The sequence below is a fragment of the Cetorhinus maximus genome, chromosome 19 (assembly GCF_964194155.1).
Source record: "Cetorhinus maximus chromosome 19, sCetMax3.hap1.1, whole genome shotgun sequence".
Classification (NCBI taxonomy): domain Eukaryota; kingdom Metazoa; phylum Chordata; class Chondrichthyes; order Lamniformes; family Cetorhinidae; genus Cetorhinus; species Cetorhinus maximus.
Genome location: NC_135897.1, coordinates 86,569,671 through 86,595,109, shown reverse-complemented (window position 1 = coordinate 86,595,109; position 25,439 = coordinate 86,569,671). Strand labels below are relative to the sequence as shown.

At 45.0% G+C, this 25,439-nt stretch overlaps 1 protein-coding gene across 1 annotated transcript in view; it reads right to left on the bottom strand.

The window, feature by feature from the left end:
* Positions 1 to 11,872, bottom strand: part of p2ry1 (purinergic receptor P2Y1) — a 113,421-nt gene extending 101,549 nt beyond the window's left edge. Inside the window, exons 1-2 of the mRNA XM_078564331.1 lie at positions 11,829 to 11,872; positions 10,057 to 10,152 (exon numbers count right to left, since the gene is read on the bottom strand). The gene's annotated coding sequence lies outside the window, so the exon portion shown is untranslated. The remainder of the gene's footprint in view (positions 1 to 10,056; positions 10,153 to 11,828) is intronic.
* Positions 11,873 to 25,439: the final 13,567 nt, after the last annotated feature.

The following is a 25,439-nucleotide window of genomic DNA, read 5'->3' as shown; positions in this document are numbered from 1 at the left end:
CAATTGTTCATAATGCAACCTTAACCTCAAATCAAAATAACTGTCTCCAATTACTAGGGTTATTTTAGTTGTTGAGATGTGAGGCAATGCTGGCAGAGCCACATTTATTGCCTATCCTTTATTTCCTTTTGAGGATGGTGATTTTTTTCCTGGCCATTTGTTCATATTAGTTCATATGTTCATAACACTTGAAACTCAGCCAAGCATTAATAATAGCCACAGCTGTCCAAACAATAAACTACTCTCTGGTCAATTGGGGCTCATCTTACACTCACTTTACTTTGCTTCCACTGACCTGTGTGAAAACAAATAATTAGACAGGGTGTAAAAAAGAGCAGCCAATCAGCTATGGCCTGGCGGGAAAAGTCAAAATTCACCTTCGCTGGTTCTGGTTCCATTTGCCTGTACCCTTTGATGAATTACTGCATTAAAGACACATCTGCATTACAATACAGCAGCTAGTGGTGACTTTTGGAGGTATGAAAACATTTACACTTACCTTTCAGAATGTTCCAGACTTCACAACAGGCTCTCCATTTTCTTCACGAACTCTCAAGCCTTGCGCGCTTTTAATGGGCTTCCAAAATGCCGCGCCCCCCAAACAAAAATGGTGTGTTTAGGGGGAAATCCGATTTTCAACCCCCCCCCGACTCATTTAAAATGGGCAACCTGACCTCAGCGTGGGAGGGTGTGTGTTTTGCATACTAGGCACTCCAGAGGAAAATGATGCTGAGTCAAGAATGCAGAGGAAAAATCGGATTTGCTCCAAAAAAAACCCCCAAGGCCCAGATACTCGTTCCCGGGTCAGGCGTGTAGAGTTGGGAGAATTCCCGGTTCCACGCACCTGATCTTTAAAAATGGCTGCCTGGGCATCAGATTTTCAGTCTGGGTGTGGGAGCTAGAGTGGAAGTCACGGTGGGTGATCCGGGAAAGAGTGAGGGCACTGTTGGTCGGATGGATGCGGGCTGGGTGGAAGACCTTCCTCCAGGTCCCGGCACCATGCCCAAAAGTAAAGATAAAAGAATAAAACATAAACCATCCCTCCAGCCTTCACCCCTGAACCCCCCCCGGCCCCCACATTCACTCTCCATGCCTCATCGATGCCAACCCATGCCACCTCATGCTCTGTACTCACCCCATGGCCCTTCATGTCCTCCATGTCATCCTATGGCCCTATTCTCAGCCCCCATGCTCCCTCATAATTCCATGCAAACGTATGCCCCTATACCCACTGCCTATGGCACCAATACCCTCCATGCCACCTATGCCCCTCCACACACCCCCATGGCCCTTTATAGCCCCTATTCTAACTTAGTGTCAACTCATGCCAACCCATGCCCCTCACCCACCACCCTTTTCCCTTACACCTACATGCCAACTCACCCAGTATCCACCATGGGCAGACCTCAGGATTCATGTAGAGATGAGATAAAATAAAGTTCTAAGTGTCTTCTGCAGACTTCACTATATTGAAAAAAGCATCCTCATTCATAAAAGTCCATTTACTACATTTACATTTCTTCAACTACACTATGCCTTGCAACAACAAACAATTAATTCATGTACACCATCCCTTATAACAATAAGCATTGGAATTTAGAGTCCCACATCAAAGAGTCCATTAACTTTACAGCTTGTAGCTGTCAATAAAACTATGAATTGGCAGGCACCCTACTAATCCAGTAATGGAAGCCCTCAGGCTTATGTCAACTGACTGAGTGAAATAGCAAGCAATAATTTTTTTTTAAAAGGCTCCAGTCGTTTTTTTCAAAGGGAAGGACTTTTAAATTCCTTGACAGCTCCCTTTGACAGCTTGTTTTTACAATTCCTGTCGACACTATTGACTTTCCCTCTTGACACTTTTGACAGATCATCCTGACAGGCGCTTTTGACAGTTGTTTTTGACATTCCTGTTGGCAGTTCCAATGAGCTTGACAGTTAAAGAATTTATGCACTTGTTACATACATTCATGCCTAATTTTAACACTTACAAAAGGCGTCCTACCTCCCAAAGGACACCTAACCTCCCCCTAAGGTATCCTGGGACAAGATCCAAAGGGGTACCTTACCTCTCTAAAGGTTTCACACTCCTGGCCGACCAAAATCTGACTTCAGTGAAGGCAGCTGATGATCTAAGTGACCAGCTGCCTCTGTAAACCGCATGTGTGCAAAACAGGAACTGCTCCCATTCCGCCCCCATGAAAATGTGAACTGCCATGTTCAAGGGCAGTACATCTGATTTTTGGCCACTTTCACCATTTTGACCACGATGGAGAAGCTGCTTAAATCTGGGCCTAAGTATGGCTGTTTTCATACCAAAATACGCCTCTGCATCCAGACAAATATTCTGCCCCATAATTTTGGCAGAAGATTGGAAGAAACGCCATTTATGCATCAACCGAGAGATGCTTTCTGCCCAGGTTCCAATGATGATTTAGGAGAAAATTTCCAGTGATGATCTCCTGGATCCATTTTGGGCATCAGACCATAATAGTAATAGGATATTAATATTAATACATACCAAAGTGATTGTAATGATTACTTTTCCCATCCATTCATCAGCATATAGTAACATAATATAGAACATAACATTATTTTCACTGCACGCAGAGTGCTTTTGAACAATCTTGCAAACGTTGCTGAAAAGAGAGACATGTTACTGAAGATTTTCATCTTACACTCAATGAGGACAAAAGATTGTGAAACAGACCATTCTAATTATCCGCTGGTAGGGCACTTAAATTTGGAGGGTGAACATGATTCCGGCAAGTTGCATTTTTAATGAACATTCGTGAGATGCAAATGGATGCAAAAGGCTGTTCCCGACATGGGTTAGCGGGAAGTTGGAGCCACTTTTAGCAAAATTCCAGACTAATCTCCCGCTGGTGGGAAACTGACTTTTGCCATCACTCCAAATTTTGTGCCCCTGCCCGCCATGAGAATGGGATGGGAAATTCCACGCTACCTGGAGAAGAAGCTATGGAACTTCCTCAAGAGAGACACTTTTGAAGGTCACTGCAAATGGCCTCCCATCCATTGGGAACAAAATTAAAGAACATCCTCAGATCAGCTGATTACTGCATAACGCACACACCACGGACTGAATGTATCGCTTTCTTACTGCCCGTGATCGGTATGTTTTACATGGATAGAGTCCATTGACTTGTGGTGGGACGCGGCGGTGGGCGGGTGCGGAAAATACTGCGCCCCCTCCCCCCACCCCTCCCCGTTTCACCAGACCCTCATTTCACCTTTTAAGCTTCAAAAATCATCTCTAATAAACTAGGCCTGCCATGTTGGAGACCAGAGATTGTAGAATTATTGGAGACAGGGCAAATCATTCCTTTGACTCTTGACCTGTGAATTCCATTTTCTAATGATGGCAAATTAATCTAGTAAATTGAGAAGTGTAGGCTTGAGATGCTTTAAGGATTCATTTATGTTTCTGCCCTTTCTAACACTCCACAGGAAAATCAGATGGATTTTGTTCCTGCAGCCAACTTGGCGTGAGAATGACCCGTTATATTTTTCCCATTAGCACTCCTTTCATTTCTTGGAAGCACATAACCAATGTTCCAGGTCACTAATTCTTTTCTTCCTATTGCTCATGCTTTTTTATACGTGCTAACTGTAACTTCCACACCAATGACTCTCAGTGCCAGAACAGCAATGTGGATGAATTGCTTCAAGGTTCATTCACGCACCATTCAACTTCATACCATGCTCCATTTTCTCCCAGTCTGGCACAGACCCCCTGCTCTTAAAACCTTTCAGAAATGTTAGGTGGGGATAACTATGTGGCCTCCATATTCAGAGATCCTACTTTTTTTAAACAAATTATCAGGTTTTTAAAACGTGAAAAGGATTTGATATGGTAGATATGGAGAAACTATTCCCTCTTTGCCTAAGAGGCCATGGATGCTGAGACAATTGGAGCTTTCAAGATTGAGACCAATAGATTTTTGATGCAATGGGTGGTGTCCCTGCCTCTAAGCCAGAAGCTCGAGGTTCAAGAACCAGGACTTAATGGCCAAGGAAGATGCATTCATAATGTTGCCAAGCAGGTTGAGTATCAACCGATTAATACTTGCAACACACGCCAGTGGCAGATGGTGACAGTGGGAAAGATTCCTGGTCAGCCACATGATGGAAAGAAAGTTGGAGCCTCTACCATCACTAATCATAGTTCCCGACTACAACTTGCTTGTAAAGGGGCATGTTGCTACACAGCAACATGGACTCCAGGGGGTGGACGGTTGGCTAGACGGCCAGTGTGGGTCATATTTGTGCCATCAGCATGGGGTTCAATCCCTGTTCTGGGTGGGGTGGATTCGGGACCTGCCCCCTTGCTATTGTGTGCAGTGCCGTGGGTCAGGCATACCTATGGGAAAAGAAGAAGAAGGAGTACCAAGGGATGTGGAGCTAAGGCAGGAAAATGGTGTTGATCTACAAATGCGCCACGATTCAACTGAATGGCAGAACAGGCCTGAATGTTTCTGTTCCTGTGATTTTTATTCCTCCAGATTTTCTTCTTTAAGAATTTCTCAACTCAAGCCTCTTTTTCTAGCTTAATTACTTGGCAATCCTTCGAAGAGCTTGATGTCTAGAGCTGTCAATTATCTCCCCCTCACCACAAATTACCAGCTAAGAGCAGATGGTCACCGATACTGAACAATGCATCCAGCTAATGAATTCAGGTTTGATAATGGGCACTGGGTGCTCACAACAGGAGTGGGCAGGCGGGTGCCAGAGATGTGTCTAACGTGGTACCGGATCCACACCAATCGGGAATCCCCTGCTGATATACAAACCTAAACAGTATCAGCTCTGGAGAGAGCCAGTGGGCACAAGGCATTTTGCAGCCTGTGTTCATAACTGATGCTTAAATCCAAAATCAATCATAGAAATGAATTGACTTCACCCCATCCCTCATTCTCCACGTAACTGTTTTGCACTCTTTATTGCAGAAAATGTGAAACTCCAGCTAGGACCTGGGGAAATCCAGATCCAAATATTGTTTGCAAACAATAGGACTGAATATTTCTGACAGAAGCCTTGGGCAACATTTTCCCCCCGACTATATATTGAGTGCACAAACGGACCACACACAAGCCTGAATTTGCACTTAGGTACACTTCAGAAACTTACGTACACAGCCTTGCCGTGGTATATGTGACAGCATCTGTCTAATTCCACATAACTTTCCTTGTTGACTAATATTACTTGGCTTATGGTGTAAGCCCCAATTTAAATTAAACCAAAAAAAAAGCAAGACAAGATTCAACAAGAAAATCCCCTCACGTTAGCAGTCAGTATCCCCATTTCTACTGTAGTCTCCAATCTTCTTGTGCCCATTAATTAGTTTGACAAGCATTCTTTCTGAACTGTTTTGTAGCCAAATGAAACATTCAGGTCCTGCCAGCGACTTGTTACCAAGGCAGCCGCTTTCAACCAGAATGATTGGTTCTCCAATAATAGTCAATAGGGACAAAAGTGCAAAATTTGCAGGGCCTTGAGGAAGGTTAGAGTTAGAAAAGGACACCCCACCCTTCACCGCAGTATCGTGGGTGTATAGTACAGAATCCCAGAAATGGTCGATGTATCAGGATTAAATAGAGAGCGTTAAACACGGGCAAGACAGAAACAATTTGCATTTATTAAGTACCTTTAATGTAGTGGAAACATCCCAATGTGCTCCGCTGCAGAGTTATCAGACAAAATTCGAGATTGAGCTACGTGAGGAGATAATGGGGGGGATTTTCACTGAGTCTGAATGACTGTGGAGCCACTTAAAAATGGTGGACAGGGCCCAATTATGGGATTCCTACCTCAATTCATGATGCCCCCAATTTTCATTGGTGTGGGATAGGTGTGTGGGTAGTGAGCCCGCATCCTGCTCTCCCAGCCTGGCCGGGGTAGGCACCTCCTAGACATGCACCCCCGCCCAAAGTTTTCGTGGAGTCGGGCCAGCTTTTCCGTGACTCGCGACCTCAGAGGAGTCACGAACCGCAGACTGGATTTGGGAACCTTTTGAAAGGTAAGTTCAAAAGGCTTTACCCATGCCGCTTCCATGTCTCTCACCTACTTCCAATGACACCTCATACCCTCCATACCAACTCATGGCCCGTCCATGCATATTCACCCAATATAAACTCCGTACCGAACCAATGAACACTATAGGAAAAATGGCGTTGGTGACACTGTTTAGAAAAAAAAACACTCATTCATTATTTTTTAAAAAATAAAAAAAACTGGTGTTCCTACAACCTTATAAAAGTGTCAATCAAACAGACGTTTAATGTAAAGTATCAATAGCAGGAGCTTTAAGCATTTGACACCTCTTAACCTTGCACAAATAGACATTGAGGCATTGACAAAAGAGATCACAGAAAAAAATAATATATTATAACCGCATAGAAATGTCAATCAAGCAAATTAAACACTGCTCTGCACCCATGAAAACAAACTCACTCATATGATCCTTTAAAAACAGCCTGGGCTCTTAGCTGCCTGAGAACCATGTACAGAGGGAAATATATCAGCCAGTTGTATGTAGACCAAAAGATTAAGATTTTTCATGAGATATTAAACCAATATCTATCTGCATGTGGATTTCAAAGATCTATGGCACTATTTGAAGAAGGATAGGGGAAGTCTCCCTGGTGTCCATGCCAATTTTATCCCTCAATCAACATTATAAAATCAGATTATTTGGCCAGTTACTTAATTCTTGTTTGAGGGACTTTGCTGTGTATAAATTAGCTGCTTTACCTCTTACATTAAAACATTGACTGTAATTCAGAAGTACTTAATTGCCTGTTAAGCACTTAGGGACCTCCTGAGGTTGTGAAATGTATTACATAAATGCAAACTCTTTCTTTAGAGTGCTGAACATTCAGATCACGAGAAAGTAGAATTCTGTTCTGGGGTTGGGGGGGTGGGGGGTGGGGTAACGGGGCTAACTGTAAGAAAAGCTGCAACTCTGATCATTCCCTTTGCTGCCGAATTCAATCAGGACAGACCAAACCACACTAGACAGCCACAACCTCGAAAAGAGTTTAAATAACACTTCCCTTACTCTTTTGTTTCCTTCCTCTTTGTCTTCTCTTTGTTCATATACTATTCTGCAATTTATTGGGTGAGCAATTGGCAAGTTATGCTGTTACTTATATAACAAAGTCCTTACTATCCCTTCACCAATTGGTCATCCCCTTTAGGCTTAAGCAACAATAGGATTCAACACATTGGCACCTGTATTGTAACAAACTATTTCACTGGTTGTAGAGTGCTTTGGAATGCTCTGAAATATACTATATTTTCATTTTTTCTTTCTTTCTTCCCACCTTCTTTCCCTTCTTCTCTCTTTCTCTCTCTCTCTCATTCTCTCCCCGGTGAAGACTCCCGCTCTTCAAAAGTCGTTAAATACTCCTGGTGTCAAACACAGAGGGGCTGAATATTTGCCTCGAGGGCAGGAAACAGCAGCTGGGGCAGATTCTGGGTCCCAAATTCCAATCAGGGCAGAGGGGTGGGGGATGGTGGGGTGCGGTCACTGGCCTAGGATTGACTGGGCGTCCCGTTAATTGGCATGGAGGCAGGCTCCCTGTCCATTAAGAACAGGGCCTGGGCTCTCAGAAGCTGCAAGGTCAATCCCGGCTGGTAGGACATTAAAATTTGGATTAAAAATGATAGGAAGCAGCCAGGCCGCCACTGTGGGAGTGGAGGGAGGGAGGTTGGGGGGTGGGGGTGGGGGGGGGGAGGGGGGGGGGGTGGAGTGGTGTTGGGGGGAAGACCCTCTACATGGCAGCCTTCAGCTGCGCCCCCCCCTCACCCATCCAGGCAGGCGGGGAGGGCCTGTAGGCCTGCCTGGAGCACTGGCATCCAGGCCTGCCACTGGGTGCCCACCTACAGGCAAGTTAAACTGCCCCATTTTACATCAGGTCGACTGAAAAACCCAGAGCTTCATTGCCTGCCCACCTGTTGGGGGTAGGCAGCCTTGTCAAGCCCTGAACCTTTGTCCGCCATAATGGCTGACACTGGAAACAGAGGGCTGCAACCAGCACGCTGATCAGCCTCATCATTTCCGGGACCCATCCTTCTCCATTCCCGACTTCAGCGGGACTGAAAACTCATCCCAGAATGTCTACAAAATAAGACACAAACTGGAGCAAAATATATTTTTGGCCATCGGTATTGTTTGTCATCCTTGACCATTTGAAAGGGAATAACATTTTAAAGGGAGTAAATGCAGTGAATGGTCACGCTTAGGATAAGCTACCAATTATACAATCTACAAAGGGGGCAATGCATCACATTCCAGCCTTACTTTATTATCTAATCACATTAGAATTGATCTTCTTCAGTGGAATAAAGATGAGAGATTATAAAGTAATCCACGTGAATGTCCATCTCTATTGGCAAGACTATTAGTCAAACTCAATTGATTTATAAAACTAAATCTACTTGTGTAATGTCATTGTAAAGTGCCCATTTGCACTATGAACTAACACTGATTCATGGCATTACCTTCTTTTAAATGCTTAATGCATCCAGAACGATAGCTGAAAAAGTGGAGAGGAGTGGAATTCGGAGGGGATAATGGCGAGATGAGTACCTATATGATATTGATAACCAGAGTATGTGACAGAATAGCAAGGTAAGTAGAATACTATCCCATTCCCAACATGCTTCCAGCGAAGTTAGGTCATTGCAGTGGGACCAGCTCCAAGGGAAATCCCAGTTGCATTTATATTTTAAAAATGCAGCAAATGATGAAAAAGCTTAAGACGTATATAATTTTAGATGCTATTTTTCTTGTGCGTTGGGTGGCATTTGATTCCTGTCGGGAAGCCAGTTTTTAAAATTCATTTATGGGATGTGGGCTTCGCTGGCTGGGACAGCATTTATTGCCCATCTCTAATTGCCCCTTGAGAAGGTGGTGGTGAGCTGCCTTCTTGAACCGCTGCAGTCCATATGGTGTAGGTACACCCACAGTGCTGTTAGGGAGGGAGTTCCAGGATTTTGACCAAGCGACAGTGAAGGAACGGCGATATATTTCCAAGTCAGGGTGGTGAGTGGCTTGGAGGGGAACTTCAAGATGGTGGTGTTCCCATGCGTCTGCTGCCCTTGTCCTTCTAAGGGGTAGCAGTCGTGGATTTGGAAGGTGCTGCTTAAGGGGCCTTGATGAGTTTCTGCAGCGCATCTTGTAGATGGTACACACTGCTGTCACTGTTCGTCGGTGGTGGAGGGAGCGAATGTTTGCGGGTGGGGTGCCAATCAAGTGGGGGCTTTGTCCTGGATGGTGTCAAAGCTTCTTGAGTGTTGTGGGAGCTGCACTCATCCAGAGAAGTGAGGGATATTCCATCACATTCCTGACTTGTGCCTTGTAGATGGTGGACAAGCTTTGGGGAGTCAGGAGGTGAGTTACTCGCCACAGGTTCAGTTCCAAATCTTGGCCGTCTGCCTATTCTTTTCAGCGCACTAATGAGAGGATTCTCACTGACCTACAGGCAGAATATCCATCTCTTATCTGAAGCAATAGTGTTACCAAGTTGACCGGTCTTGAAAAGTTGGAGACAGGTTTCTGTATTTCATAAATAGTCACCTAGGTTCCTTTAGAGTATACAGAAAAATGCATTCTCATTATACCATGGACTGAGGAGACTTTAGAAATGTGCACTCAGATTGCCACAGCTTTGGAATACCAATGTTTCAGATTCTGGAAGCCGATCGCAAGGAAGGTGAAATTCTCACTGGTAGAGATTGCTGGCACCACAATGTGACTTTAAATAGAAAAGTTGAAAGGCCCACACAGTGCAAAACCAGGCGGGAGACAATGGAGTGCCTAGAAGAGGCCAACATAAGGATTGTTTTATATTTTTGTGGGGTATTCCTTAAGCAGGGCCCGAAGGAGCAAAACAGCTTATCTGAACATGACAGAGAATCCTCCAGCCTCCCAAAACTCAGCCCTCTCTCTCTCTCTCTCTCTCCCCTTCAAGCACAGCACTTGCATTAGTTTGGGACTTGCCCACGAAGCAGCCATAACCCCCCAGTACTTACATTATCCTGTGGTTCAGTTCCTGAGGCCCCTGCCAAAGTCCAGCTCCTGTGCGAATTCCCAATCCTGCTCGCCAACCTAGATCCCGTTCCTGACACCTGCAGATGGAGATCAGAAGAATTGAAATTAGCCTTCGGAGTTAAAATGAGGGAAGTAGCTGGGGGGGTGGTGTGGATGGGGGTGGTGAGTGTTTGTTGTGGGGGGGCGCATAGGGAAAGTCTGGGGTTGGCTGCACTCACAGTTACTTACATACAGTTCCTTTCTAATCTGCATTTTATACATGTTGGTCCCATCTAGTTCATGGTCAGGGAAATACTGAGCAGGCTGTGGCTGTTTTTTCTAGAAAAATAGAAGACTGAGAGGTGACCTGAACAATAAACTTATGAAAGGGTTCAATAGGGTAGATATAGAAAAGATTTTTCTATTTGTGTGGAAGCCCAAAACTAGGATCCATATAAAACAGTCACTAATAAATCCAATAGGGAATTCGGGAGAAACTTTTTTTTTACCCAAAGGGAAGTTAGAATGTGGAACTTGCCACCATTAGCGTTAATTGAGGCAAGGAGCATTAATACATTTAAGGGGAAACTAGATAAGTACATGGCCAAAATTTTCGGCTCGGCGAGCGGGGGCGGGGCCTGCTCATCGAGGTATAAAATGACACGGGGTAACGTTGGGCGGGCATCCCGACGTCACCGCACGTCATTTAGATTTTCAGTTCAGCAGGCACGTAGCTGACTCATCTGCGCACCCACCGAACTGTCAAAGGCCTATTAAAGGCCATTTAAAAATGAATTAATAAAGTAATTAACTGAGCTGCCCGTCCAACCTTAAGGTTGGCGGGGGGGCAGGCGAAGAGCCCAGGCGGCCTTTGCATTTTTCATGGAACCTCATTCGCGAGCAGGGACGAGGTTTCATGAAGTGTTTAAAAATTGAATAAAAACGTTTACAAAAATTCATTGATGTGTCCCAGCTCATGTGACACTGTCACAAAAAGGAGTCACGGCTTGACATTTTTTCTTTTCTTTATCCAAATTTTTGAAGCTTAAACGCACTTCTGGGTGCGTGTCAAGCTTAATTGGCCTGCCCACATAAAATGGCGGGCGCTGATCGGGTCCGCGCCCACCCCCGCCTACCCCCCGCACAACCCCCCCGACGGGGGGAGAATTCGCTCCCGTTAGGGTGAAAGTAATAGAAGGATCTACTGATAGAGTGAACTAAAGTAAATGGGAAGAGACTAGAATGGAGCATAAACACTGGCATGGACCAGTTGGACCAAATGGCCTGTTCCTGTCTTGTAAATTCTATGTAATTCTTTTGGTCTGTTGACTCTAATCTTTCGATCCGTTCACTTTCTGTGGCTTCAGTGTGTAGTGTTCAATTGCTCTGAATTTGATTATGCAAACTGATCTATGCTCACGGTGCTTGATTGATTAAGCCAAGGTGTGGACTCCGAGCAAAATAAACAGATAGCACAGAAGTTACTGGAAGCTGAACTGCAAGCACGAGTGCAGACATTTTGTGGCTGCAGAGATATTTTAAAACTATTGGAATTAGAACTGTTGCGCATTTAGAAACTAGTGTCACCTCTGCATTGCTCTGAAGAATATAAAATATACAGCCTAAGCCAACTTCCTCTAAAGGCACAGCTTGCTTGTCATTTAAATGTTCCTACTCCATCCCAGTACCACATAGAAAACAGCAAACCACCCTTTAGCACTTTAATATAAACCTCAGACTTTAAGCTGGTCAATGGCTGTAAACCTTACCTTACCTCCAATGTTGCTATATAGCTCCTGTTCATTTCAAACTTCTTTTCCAGAAATGATCCAGATCCGAAAAAATAACGTGCAGTCATCTGAAAGTGGCAAGAAAGGAAGCCATATACTCACTGGAGCCTGTGTGCTAAAGAGGGGTCGAGGGGGAGGGGTGGTGATGGGGAAGCTGCAATTGGCCAGCTTGCATAAAGAAACAAAAATCGAAAACAGAAAGAATATTTCTTAAATGGTGAGAGGTTAGGAAGTGTTGATGTCCAAAAGGGCCTGGGTGCCCTCATTCATGAGTCACTAAAAGCTAACATGCAGGTGCAACAATCAATAAGTGTGGTCAGCTGAGGTGCAATACACCTTTAAGAGAATGTGAGCAGATTGACCACGTGATTGTATTAGCCAATTGCTGTGTAGCACAGGCTACATTGTTAATCAGTAGTTTGAGAATGGGTTTTGGTTTGAGAAACACATGTGTTAGTTCTCAGTTACTTATGTGAATAAACAGCATATGCTTCATTTTACTATGGTCTCTTCATCTACATCATCTTGATTACCAACTCACTTATCAGTGGATAGGCGTGCAACCGTGTTTGCTGAATAGGCGACAGGCAAAACACAACCAGTTGACAACACCAAGGAAAGCCACAGGAATTAAATAGAAGCAAATCAGCTGTACCTTGGTGATTGTAAGTACAGCCTCCGTCATAGTCATCGGGGTTATCTCCCCCCAGTATGCCACAGTTTGGCTGTATTGAACCATTTGATCAGACCACCGATGACTGGTCACAGTACATTGAGGGCCTTGCTTTCTTCTTTTTGGCCAATGACATATCAGGGGAGGAGAAGAGGCGAGCAATCCTGTTATCGACGTGTGGCAGTAAAACATATGGCCTAATTCTCATGGCACTCAACACCCCAGATTCCAAGAGCTTTGATGAGTTGGTAAATCTTGTGAAAAGCCACTTTCAGCCAAAACCCTCAGTAAGAACGCAGCGTTTTAAATTTAATTTGAGGTGTTGTGCCCCCGGAGAGACAGTCGTTTGCTATGTAGCAGCCTTAAAACAATTGACAAAGCACTGCGGGTTCGGAATGTCGATTAATGACATGTTAAAAGTGTGTGGAATTAATGAAGGTGCCATTCAAAAAAGTTGTGGCCAGAAATGAATTTAGACCTCAGCAAGGCGCTGGAGTTGGCGCTCGCAATGGAGAGCACAGTCAGGGCTTCAGAAACAATCAAGGGAGCACAAAATGGTGCCCTCCTTCACGTTGGGAGGGAACCACTGGTTTGAAATGGCGTGAAAGCACAGGACTCCGTGGAAAGGCGGGAAACAGCCACCATTAACAGACCAGCAAAAAACAATGGGTTTAACAGAGAAAATTTACAATAATAGCGACAGAAACGGAACCAGACAGCCTGCAAATGAACAGCAATATGAAAGAAGTGAATGTTCCTTCTGCCATCGTAATGGACACGTTTTGTAACATTGTAAAGACAGATGAAGACAAAACTTTAAGCAAAAAGGTTGAAATCGTGAAATCCACATAATAGAGGAACCAGAAGAAACAGAGTCAGATGTTTAGTCACTACATGACTTAAAAATGGGGAAAACAAAGCCAAACTATGTGACAGTGGAAGTCAATGAGAAACCCATCCGAATGGAGGTGGATACAGGGGCATCCACAACAGTTATAGGGGAACATACATCCAAATATCTGAATGGAGGAGACCACCTATTAAATCTGGAAAATTCAGATGCTAAATTAAGGATGTATACTGGTGAAGACATATTAAGTAAGAGGTATATGCAAGGTTTCAGTACAGTATGGAAATAATATGAGTGTTGCTGTTGCTGAAGCTTTTCATCTTTCACTCATCAGGACAAACAGAAGAAAATACCAAATTTCAAAGAATCACAACAATTTATACTGCAGGTGAAAAGCATGTTGATTGATTATAAGTCAACTGCATTCTCCATGGTAACACCAGCTAATTCTTGCACTTGTCCTGTCAAGTGCAAGATGAAAAACTTGTCTCAGTAATGATCATGAAAATGTTAGATTGTGATTAAAAATGCAAATGTCCTCTTAAGTATCAGACACTCCATTGCACAGGCACTGAGCTGATACCGCCCATATGAGCCACTGTCCAACACAAATTTGTACCCCTTGGTTTCTGGTTAGCACCTCCAGGAAGATTCACATTATGGTAGTCAAGGGCAATGAAGGATGGGCCTTGCCAGCATTGCTCATATCCTATGAAAAAAAATTGTGTGCTAAATCCCCGGACAGGTGGGACTTATTATCACTACATCCATCTCGTGCCTATTTTTTGCCGTTTGGCCAAAATAATCTTCACAATATTTCAGATTACAACTGTTTCATAAAATGTAGTTTGCTCCCTCTTCAGAATTCATGTGTTTTATTCATTCACAAGATATAAGTATCACTGGTAAAGCCAGCATTTATTGCCCATCCCTAATTGCCCTTCAGAAGGTGGTGGTGAGCTGTCATCTTGAGTACAGTTGGTGGCTTGCTTGGCCATTTCAGAGGGAAGTTAAGAGTCAACCACATTGCTGCAGGCCTAGAGGCACACAAAGGCCAGACTAAATAAAGGTAGTAGATTTCCTTGCCTAAAGGACACTAGTGAACCAGATGAGTTTTATGATAATTCAATAGATTCATGGTCACCATTACTAATAGTAGCTTTTTATTCCAGATGGATTTAATTGACATTGAATTCCCCAGCTACACTAGTGGGATTTGAACACACAACTTCTGAATTAGTAGTCCAGTTTACTGGGTTACTCATCCATGAACATAACCACTATGCTGTCATACCACATAAAATTTTAAGCTAGGTTCAGAAATGGATGAGGCTAGGAGATTGATGAATGTAGATGCGCAGTCAGTTATTGTTAATAGGGAAAGGAGAAAACGTGCAAGGTAAGAGTGGGTTGGGAAGCTTAATGTTATTAAGAGATGATGCAACGGTGATTTTAATGGGATAGATAGAAATAACAGGGACAACTAAGCAGCAGGACAAATTAACAGGAAGATACTGAATTGTTTTTAAGAATATAAGAACATAAGAAATAGGTGCAGGGGTAGACTATATGGCCCCTCGAGCCTGCTCTGCCATTCAATATGATCATGGCTGACCTTCTATCTCAACTCCACTTGTCAGGAACATAAATTTTTATTTCTTGTGGACTGTTGTAAAGAACATATCTTTTTTTTTTGTGGCTTTACCAGTGATATTTACTGTGGAATGGAATTGCAATGGCTGCAGTTTGAGAGACAGGTGTACTGGAACAGGATGTGAGATATATACAATATCGCAGTCCTGGAACAGAGTGTGCCGTGAAAGACCGGAATGGAGTCCTGGACCAAAGGAGCAGCCTGACACCGTTTTAATTGGCTCCTGACCAGGTTTTATACGAGAACAGTGCAGCAAAAAGCTCCTGGCATGCAAAGAGAAAACATCTGAAATCTCTTTTCCTCATATCTCTATAAGCTGCTCTCTCCGAGGAAACCCCTGTAAAAACGAAAAGGGGAGAGCCACTGTTAGACACATTGAAAAGCAAGTTCTCAACCAGTGAACTAAAGACTGAAAGTGCTGGAAAACCATCTCGCGTCATCAACAAGAACAGAAAGAAATTTGGAAGACATCAATCAAAATCAACCCATCAAATCCTGTACTCCAGATTGGTGCTATTGAACTGTTTTATCCCTAGATCCTGTTTTATCCTTAAAATCCATGTTTTGTGTGTCTTGTTTGTGTGTGTGTGTGTGTGTGTGTGTGTGGAGTGGGGGGGGGGGCGGGGCGGGTGGAGGGATTTAAGAAAGGGGTAGAGTTTAGGTTATAGAGTTAGAAATTAGCAGTTCATATTTCTTTCTTTTGCCACTGGTTAAAGACAATTTGTTCAATAAACAGTTATTCACTTATTAAGTTTATGAACCTGGTGCTCGTATTCTGTTAACCTAAGTTAAACAGTTAGGAAGAATTGGGGCAATCTGGTGGTTTTGTCGAACTTTTCACATTTGTCGTGGCTTGGGGCACAGTGGGGCTCGGTATTACAGTGCACTAACCCTAGTGAGCCGTGACACACTTTGCTGGCTGCTTCCCCTATCCCTTAATTCCCTGAGGATACAAAAACCTGTCTTACTCAGCCTTGAATATACTTGACAATGGAGCATTCGCAACCTTCTGGGGTAGAGAATTCCAAAGAGACACAACCCTTTGAATGAAGAACCTTCTCCTTATCTCAGTCCTAAATGATTGGCCACCATATCCTGAGGCTGTGTCTAGGTTCCCCAGGCAGGTGAAACAACCTTTCAGTGTCTACCCTGTCAAACCCTTTCAGAATCTTGTATGTTTCAATGAGATTACCTCTCATTCTTCTAAACTCTAAAGATTTTAGGCCCAGTCTATTCAGCCTGTCATCATAGGACAACCCCCAGGAACCAATCTAGTGAACTTTCACTATACTGCCTCCAATGAAAGTATATCTTCCTTAGATATGGAAACCAAAACAGCAGATAGTATTCCAGGTGTGGTCTCACATTATTCTTGTACTCCAATCCCCTTGCAATTGTTCTTTGTATGAGTACACTCAATTTCTGAGCACCAATTTTTAGAAGTTTCAGATCTTTAAAAAAATTCTGCTTTTCTAGTCTTATTACCAAAGTGAATAACCTCACACTTCCCCACATTATAGTCCACCTGTGACCCTGTTGCCACTTCCTTAACCTGTCTATATTTCTTTGCAGCTTTTTTGTGTCCTCCTCACAGCTTACCTTCCCATCTAACTTTGAATTGTCAGCAAACTTGGATACATCAATCTCACTCTTCACCTAAGTCATTATACAGGTTGTAAATAACTGAGGCTCCAGCACCGATCCTTGCAATACACCAGCTATGACCTGCAAACTTGAAAATGCTGTGTTTATTCCTACTCTCTGCTTTTCCTGTTCATTAGCCAATCCTCTCTCCATGCTAATATATTGCCCCAAACTCCATGAACCTTTAATCTGTGTATTAACCATTTGTGTGGCACCTTGTCAAATGCCTTTTGGAAATCCAAGTATACTACATCTACTATCCTACTAGTTAAATCCCCCCAAAAACTTTAATAAATTTATCAAACAACAAGTAAAAAAGGCACGAAGAATCATTTCAATGACCTGCAGGAAAAGTGGGCAGAACTGGGGCAATTGCAAAAGAGGGATGGAGGGATGCTCTACTTTGGCATCAGTTCAGGGCTAACCATATAATCCATGATACATAGAATCTGCTTCATGTAATTGCTGAACATGCAGTCTAAATGCACCCTAAGTACCCGACAGCCTCCAAACATTGCCCCTTGCACCACTGATATTTTGATCTAACTTATTTTAATTCAAGTATTGAGACATTTAATGTGTGAATTAAATTGTAGCCACTCACAAAAAAAGGTTATTTAGAAATATTTATTTTGCAGGAAGAGCCAGAACACCCTTAAAAGCAGTAATCTGAATCTGTAGGTAAGTACCAGCAACAATAGATCTTAATCCAGAGAGATGATTCTCATTCTGTGAATGTTTTTTAATGCAATCTTTATTTCTTGAACTTAGTTCTACAAAAGCAAGGAGATAATGTTGAACCTTTCCAAACACTGGTTCAGCCTCAACTGGAGTATTGTGTCCAATTCTGGGCACCGCACTTTAGGAAGGATGCGAAGAGCTTTAGATATGTTGCAGAAAAGTTTTACTAGAATGGTTTCAGGATGAGACACTTCAAATACTTGGAGAAATTGAGGTTGTCCTTCTTAAGAAGAGAAGGTTGAGAGAAGATTTGTTCCAAATCACGGAGGGTTCTGGACAGAGTACATAGGGAGGAACTGTTTCCATTGGCAGAAGGGTCAAGAACCTGAGGACATAAATTTAAAGTAATTAGTCAAAGAAACAAGGACGAAATGAGAAATTTTTTTTCACAGAATCACAGAATCTTAACAGCACAGAAGGAGGCTATTCAGCCCATCATGCCTGCACCGCTCTGCAAATGAGCATTATGACCTAGTGCCATTGCCCTGCCTCTTCCCCGTACCCTTGCACATTGTTTCTATTCAAATAATCATCCAATGCCCTCTTGAACGCCTCGATTGAATCTGCCTCCACCACACTTCCAGGCAGCGCATTCCAGACCCGAACCACTAGTTGCGTGAAAAAAAATGTTCTCACGTCACACTTGCTTCTTTTACTTCTTTCTTTTTCATGGAACGAACAGTTACAATCTGGAATGCACAGCCTGAAAGTGTGGTGGAGGTAGATTCAAGCACGGCTTTCAAAATGGAAGAAAGTCAGTGCCCGGAGGGAAAAAAAATTGCAGGGTTATTGCAGGGGAGTGGGACTAGCTAAATGGCACTTGCAGAGAACTGGCGCAAACTCAGCAGGTCAAAACACAACTCCTCCCGTCAATGATTTTCTGATCTGTCATTCTCTGTTCAAAAATGTTTCATTCCTAGCATGGGCAGCACTCAGCTAATGAGCACTCAAGCTAGATGGTACATTAGTTGTCAAAAAATTATTGAACATTTTTAGCTGCTCGAATAGTGAAACTACTCAAAGTTCACAACCTCCTGCATAATGGGCCAAATGGGACAGTCTGTGCATTACCACAAGTTCAATCCATCTATATTTCTCTCCTCAGACAGAAAACAAAAATATCAATCTGTGGCTTATGAGCTAATGCAACTCTCTGACTCTTAACAGAATTAGATCTAAAAAAAAATTAGCTTCAAGCCCAAAACATTATCATTGCCTTAATGTTCATCAGTTCCAAAATGTTGCTAAAAGGACTTCCATCTCACAACTATAGCCTTTGAAAGAAGTTCAATTTATATTTATGCAGAATGATTTGAATTGATTTTCAGTGACTTGTCAATTGTCGAATGAACTCAAATGAATTCAATGCCCAAGGTGTAGCTTGAAGTACAAAAGTGTCCACATGGTCACTAGGAGCAGCCTGAAGCATTTTTTTTTTTTTTCACAGTGCGTGGGCATCGCTGACTAGGCCAGCATTTATTGCCCACTCCCAAGGTGGGATTTTCCAGCCCACCGCAGGGATTGTCCAGCCCCACCGAAAGCCAACGGGCTTGTGGCTGGGCCGCAACGTCATCCGCAGCGGGTCCCACCATGGCCGGACCCGGAAAATCACGGCCCTAATTGGCCTTGAGAAGGTGCTGGTGAGACGCCTTCTTGAACCCCTGCAGGCCATGTGGTGTAGCGTGTTCTTTTTGGGGTGGAGGTAGAGTGGGTGGGCGGAGGATGTAGAAAAAAAAATCATGGATTCAAATTTATGAATCAGGTCAGGGAAACTAATGTTTGACGAGGGTGGAATCGTCCCAGATTTGCACATAATGCGGTAATAGGTGGGAATCAATGCGGTTTTCCATATTTAAACTGCATCCGTGCGCACACTTCTCAATGGTTGCTGACCAGGACTGCTCCGGTGAAGACATGGCCCCAAAAGCCAAGAAGAATTCAGCCCCCTCCCCGATTCAGTAAAGCATTCCTGGGATGCCTTCTGGATGCTGTGGAGGCCCGTTGCAATATCCCCTGCCTCTGCCCTGGCAGCAGGAGATCCATCAGTCTCAACACTCCGGCGGTGGCAGAGGTGGTCAGTGGCAGAGGTGGTCAGTGCCAATGCTGCACACAAGAGGTTGGTCATTCAGTGCAGAAAATGGATGAATGGATCTCATCCCGGACTTTCCTCCTCTCTTCAAAGTAACTTTTCAGTTCTCGATGATTTTGATGGAAAAAAATCGGGTGGGGTATAAAATGAGTTGCTGATTCAGTATTGTCCTGTTTTGCACTTCCCTGACACCAATTTCACCCAGATAGCATTTTGCAATTGGTTAGTATCTGCAAGAAAGAAGCAAACGTGGAATGTGGAACGCACAAATAAACTGTATTATAAGATTCCTTGCTTAAATATTGTAACTTTCTTATATTTAGAGATGGAGGGCTTTTGGTGCAGTGGGTGGTGTGCCTGTCTCTGAATCAGAAGCTCTGGATTCAAGACCCACTCCAGGATTTGATGGCCAAGGAACATGCATTCATAATGTGGCCAAGCGGGTTGAGTATCAACTTGTAAATCCTTCAGACACTAATAGCAGGTGGTAAGAGCAAGGGAGATTCCTGGTCAACCATGTGATGGAAAGAGATTGGAGCCTCTACCACCACTTCCAGGCTGCAACATGGGTATAAATGTTACCATTGCAACTCTGATACCTTGGGGGGAGGCTTTGCTGCCACTGTAGGTCAGATGGGGGTACTAACAGCATGGGGTTTAATCCCTGTTCTGACTGGGGTGGATTTGGGACCTGCCTCCTTGCCCTGCTCATGGTGAAGATTGTGGTGCTGGAGGTTCAGGAAGGTAACTGAAGAAGAATATTTAGAGATACCTTGGAACTGTTCATTTCTTTATAGGTGACTTTTCCTGGTCTGGTTAGGGTTAGGGTTAGGATTAGGGTTAGGAGAAAGGAAAGAGAAAAATGAAGGCAGCGAAGGGAATTGACCATTGCAGATAAAGCTAGCCAGAAGTAAGCACACAAAACTTGGGGATAATTATAATAAATGAAACAACTGTGTGATTGAGAAGCGTGGCACTTAGAGGAACCTAGGGACAAGGGAAGGTCATAACGATCCTAATGAAAGATCATTGACATGAGTCGTTGACTCTGTTTCTCTCTCCACAGATGCTGCCTGACCTGCTGAGCATTTCCAGCATTTTCTGTTTTTTTATGTCAGCGTCTCACACTAGCTCCATTACTCAATACCATTGACCCAGCTTAGCTGCATATCCCTCGATATCGTTACTGAGCAAAGATCTATCGATCTCAAGAAGTTTATGCGGGGCAAGGCTTTTAATGTAATATATTATTAACCATGTGGTTGGTCATGAGGAATTCTAAAAGAAACTGGGGAAAAATGCTTCAAAATAGCAGAAAATAAAAATAAAAAATAACATGGTTATTGGATTTTGTGTGTAATGACTATTTATTTATTTGAGACTCCATATTGTCAAAAAGGAATACAAATAAGTGGAAAATCCATTTATCAGGGAAAATGTAAGCCTTTGCAAGGTAGGGGAGGTGGTGGTGGCAGAGTGGTATTCCTAGTAACCTAGTGTAATCCCCTGGGGACCTGGGTTCAAATCCCACCACAGCTGAAATTTGAATCCAATAAAAACCTGACATAAATAGTCTGATGATAACTACAAAATGATTGTTGTAAAATCCATCTTGGTTCATTAATATCCTTTCAGGAAAGGAAATGTGTCATCCATCCTTGCCCGGTCTGCAGGTGACCCCAGGCCCACAGCAACATGGTTGACTCTTAAATGTTCCTGGAGCAAGTCCAATTAGGGATGGGCATTGGTGTTAAGGAAGCTTCCTATATTCCAGCAATGGCAATGTTTGAAAAGTACCCCATTGTCTGTAAGCCACTTGAGGAAGTTTTGAAAGGCACTATAAAAAGTAATTCTTTCTTTAGATGTGTTCCTGCATAGAGCTTCCAAGTGCCACTGCCCCTCTGTGACCTTCCAAGCTGGAGATGTAGGCAACAGATGCTGTGCACTTGTGACCCTGTGCAAGTTAAGGTGGAAGAGGCCAGACATAAGGAACCATCTGTAATAGGGTGCTTCCATTCTTGGCTGTTTGGAACTAAATTACTTGGGAAGCAGAGGCAGGTTATTGGGGTTGGTGTTGATGAAATATCCCACAGTGCTTTTGTTTTTTTCTGGCACGCAATATATCAATGGGAGAGTGAGTGGCATGTGTGCAACGTCATGAATGCATGCAGCGTCTTAGAATACAATGAGGAACCAAATAACACACATGTGCTGATGGAACTGTTGCAATATAGAGGAACGGAGAACTGGTATGGAACTCCCTCCCAAACAGCACTGTGGGTGTACCTACACCTCATGGTCTGCAGCAGTTCAAGAAGGTGGCTCACCTGCACCTTCTCAAGGGCAATTAGGGATGGGCAATAAAATTGCTGGCCTAGCCAGCGATACACACGTCCCGTGAAAGAATGAAAATAATCACTAGGAATAAAGATGGAGTTTCTGGAAGTGGAGGTCAAAGCTGAGACCATATAGAGAAGGGAAAGGGGAAGTAGCTGAAGGTACATTAGAACACATGGGAAGAATCGTCCCAGGTTTGCACAAAGTGCGATAGCAGGTGTGAAAGAAGATGTTTTATCCGCCAGCCGTAATGGTGGGTTTTTGCGTTGTTTTGTCCCCTTCCCTGCGTGTCCCGCCTCACTAATAATGCATGCACGGGAAACACTCTGGGTCGCTGGCGGGTGGGTTCAGATTTTCTCATCACGCCGTGACCTCAGTGCTGCCTCGCTCTGAGATCCATGTTTAAAACATACCAGAGTGCAGCCTACTTCATGTCTACAGACCAGGACCGCTCCAGGCAACAGATGGCCCCTGAAGCAAAGAAGACAGCGGCTCCCAAATTCTCTGGGACACTTGTTGGACGCAACGGAAGGCCGCCACGATGTCTTCTACCCCTGCTCTGGCCGCAAGCACCCACCTGAGGATCCTGCACCACATCATCCCTCTCAATGCAACTGTGAGTGCTCTCTCCCCCGTTTTTGACCCTGCTGCCACGCACTGATTATCTCTACTTTGGTTCACAGGGAGCTCTGCCAAAGCAACCGAAGCCCTCAGCCAGCCAGTCTCCCAATTCCATCGAGGCCCTCACCTCCAGCCAAGAGGTGGAAATAAGCAGCCCGGAAGACGCGTCTCAGCGCTTACCCACACCCTCCACCAGCGCAGAAACACACACCTCGTGGGACCTAGATCTCGAGCAGGTTTGGGTTCACAATCTGGTGGTCGCCACACGGAAGCGCGTGCGCTGCAGGAGGAGGCAGGTTCAGCCCTGCCCCCCTGGCACTTGGAGGACTGCTGCGTAACAGGCACCTGTGAGGTCTGAGTCAGGTGACGAGCCTCTAGATTAGGCCTCCCAACTCATCGTGGAGAGTCAGCAGAAGGCGGGAAAACATCAAGCAGAGCTGTTAGAAGCCCTCAACAGAGTGGCACGCAAGTCGGAGGAGTGCGTCCGCCTGCTCTCTGATGAAGTGGTGCCCACGTGTGCGCATATGGAGGTCTCCATGGGAAGACTGGCAGATGCCATAGAGACTCTGGTCCAGCAGAGCGTGGAGATGCACGCAGACCAGCTTTCCATCCCTGTAGCCATGGGTGAGTTCCTGCAGTGGCAACCCAAGAGGGAAACAAGGCACCTCAACATCCCTCAAGGTGCTCCTCCCCCCTCAGGGAGTCAGGCCGGGGGCCCTCGGGCGCCCGAAGGGAGGAGGAACAGCCGCTGGACATTCCCGGGTCATCCACTCAGGAACCTCAGATGCTGTCCACCCCCTCTAGGTTCCCTTTATCCTGTGACCACCTCAACTTCATTGCCTTTCGCTGCAGAGGGAGCCGCTGGCCCACAGGAGGACAGCCAAAGCAAGGCCAGAGCCCTCAAGGCCTCGTCTCTCCAGTGGACCCAGGCTAAATTCATCAGAGGCAACAGGGCCAAACATTACACAGGCTGTCTCCACCCCACTGTGGATGTCAGGGCAGCACCTAGAAGAAGTGGTCGGCCTACAACAGTTAAGAAACTCTGATCACAAGTGGTTGCACTAGTGAGCACATTTTGTGACTTTATCATATGAAAATATATTCACTTTTACTGAATAATGTGTAATGTTGGCTGTCAGCTTTATTGAAAGGCTTCATGAATCCTCCCACTGCATCGACCCTGTCTCCCCCCACCCCCCACCTCACCCCAGCAGTTCAGCTGCTTGCAGCCAGGCCACGAGTGATTGTGGATCAGAAGTATGCGTGTGGCACGCAGAGCCTTCATCCCTCACACTAATCTCACTTTCCTGAGCATTTTCAGTGCTGGCTGCTGGCGTTCTCTTCCACTCGTCCATCTGAGCCGACCTGCATCTCCGTCCACCCACTGATCTCACTCCCAAGCAGCACCTGTGCCCGTCCAACCTGAGGCTCCGGTCACTTTTGATTTTGAAAGCCATGGTCGTGGTCAAGTATCTCATCAGCCCCTCTATCCTTTCCCCTCCCCCAGTCACCCGTGTCCTTTGTCCCATCACTGTTGACACCCCTGGCATCACCTTCCACCTCCCCTCCCTCACCTACTAATCAGAACCCTTATTGTTCCAGGGTGTCCAGGTGAATGTGCACATTCCCTACCTTCCTGAGAATCTCCCCCTTATCCACATTAACTTCCCCAACCTGATCCTTCCCATCCCCATGGTCCATGTCTGTCTCCTAGTCCCCATGAAGCACCCTCGCCGTCCCTTCTACCGACGAACCCTCACCTTCCCACCCTACCAGCTCTCTCTGCTGCATCTCACACTCATCATTCCCTCCTATCATGCCCACCCTCAATTCGCTCCCGAAGGAGGCAGCCATTGGCTTCACAGGCCCCTCCCTTGAATATTTACCTGGACATACCCTCCTTCCTCCACCCTTATACCCTCCTCCACCCTTACTCCCTCCTCCACCCCACAATGGACACCTTCCCCTCTCCAAACTCATTCCTTCCCACAGACTCTCCCAATCACACCTAGACATTCCAATCCCACATCCATGCCATCCCCCCCTACCTCCCCCCACCCCCCCATCAACACCCCCCCAACCCAGCAGGCACCTCACCTTCATCTCCCACCACTAACAGCTGGACCTCCATCTCCCTACCTTCACTGATCATCAGTGGCAGCCCATGACCAAGACCGTGATGTTCTGAAGCCGATCCAAAGCATCGGCATAGACCGCCCACCTTCTGACAGCTGCTCGATGGGCGGAGCCATGTCCATGAGGATCCACCCAGCAAGCGATGCACGTGTTCCTCCAGGGTCCGGTATGTGTAGGGTTCCAGCATCTTCTTCTCCTCGGATGTCTGCGATCTGAGCAAGGCCCTAAACAGGAAAACTCTCCACTGGTTGGAGTCATACCCAGCACAAAGGAAGATTGTTGTGGTTGTTGGAGGTCAGTCATCTCAGCTCCAGGACATCACTGCAGGAGTTCCTCAGGATAGTGTCCTGGGCCCAGCCATCTTCAACTGCTTCATCAATGACCTTCCTTCCATCATAAAGTTGGATGTTCGCTGATAATTGCACAATGTGCAGCACCATTCGCAGCTCCTCAGATACTGAAGCAGTCCATGTCCAAATGTAGCAAGACCTGGACAATATCCAGGCTTGGGCTGATAAGCGGCAAGTAACATTTGCGCCACACAAATGTCAGGCAATGACCATCTCCAACAAGAGAGAATCTAACCATCGCCCATTGGCGTTCAATGGCATTACCATCATTGAATCCCCCAATATCAACATCCTGGGGGTTACCATTGACCAGAAACTGAACTGGACTAGCCATATAAATACTGTGTCTACAAGAGCAGGTCAGAGGCTAGGAATCCTGCAATGACTAACTCACCTCCTGACTCCTCAAAGCCTGTCCACCATCTACAAGGCAGAAGTCAGGAGTGTGATGGAATACTCCCCACTTGCCTGGATGGGTGCAGCTCCCACAACACTCAAGA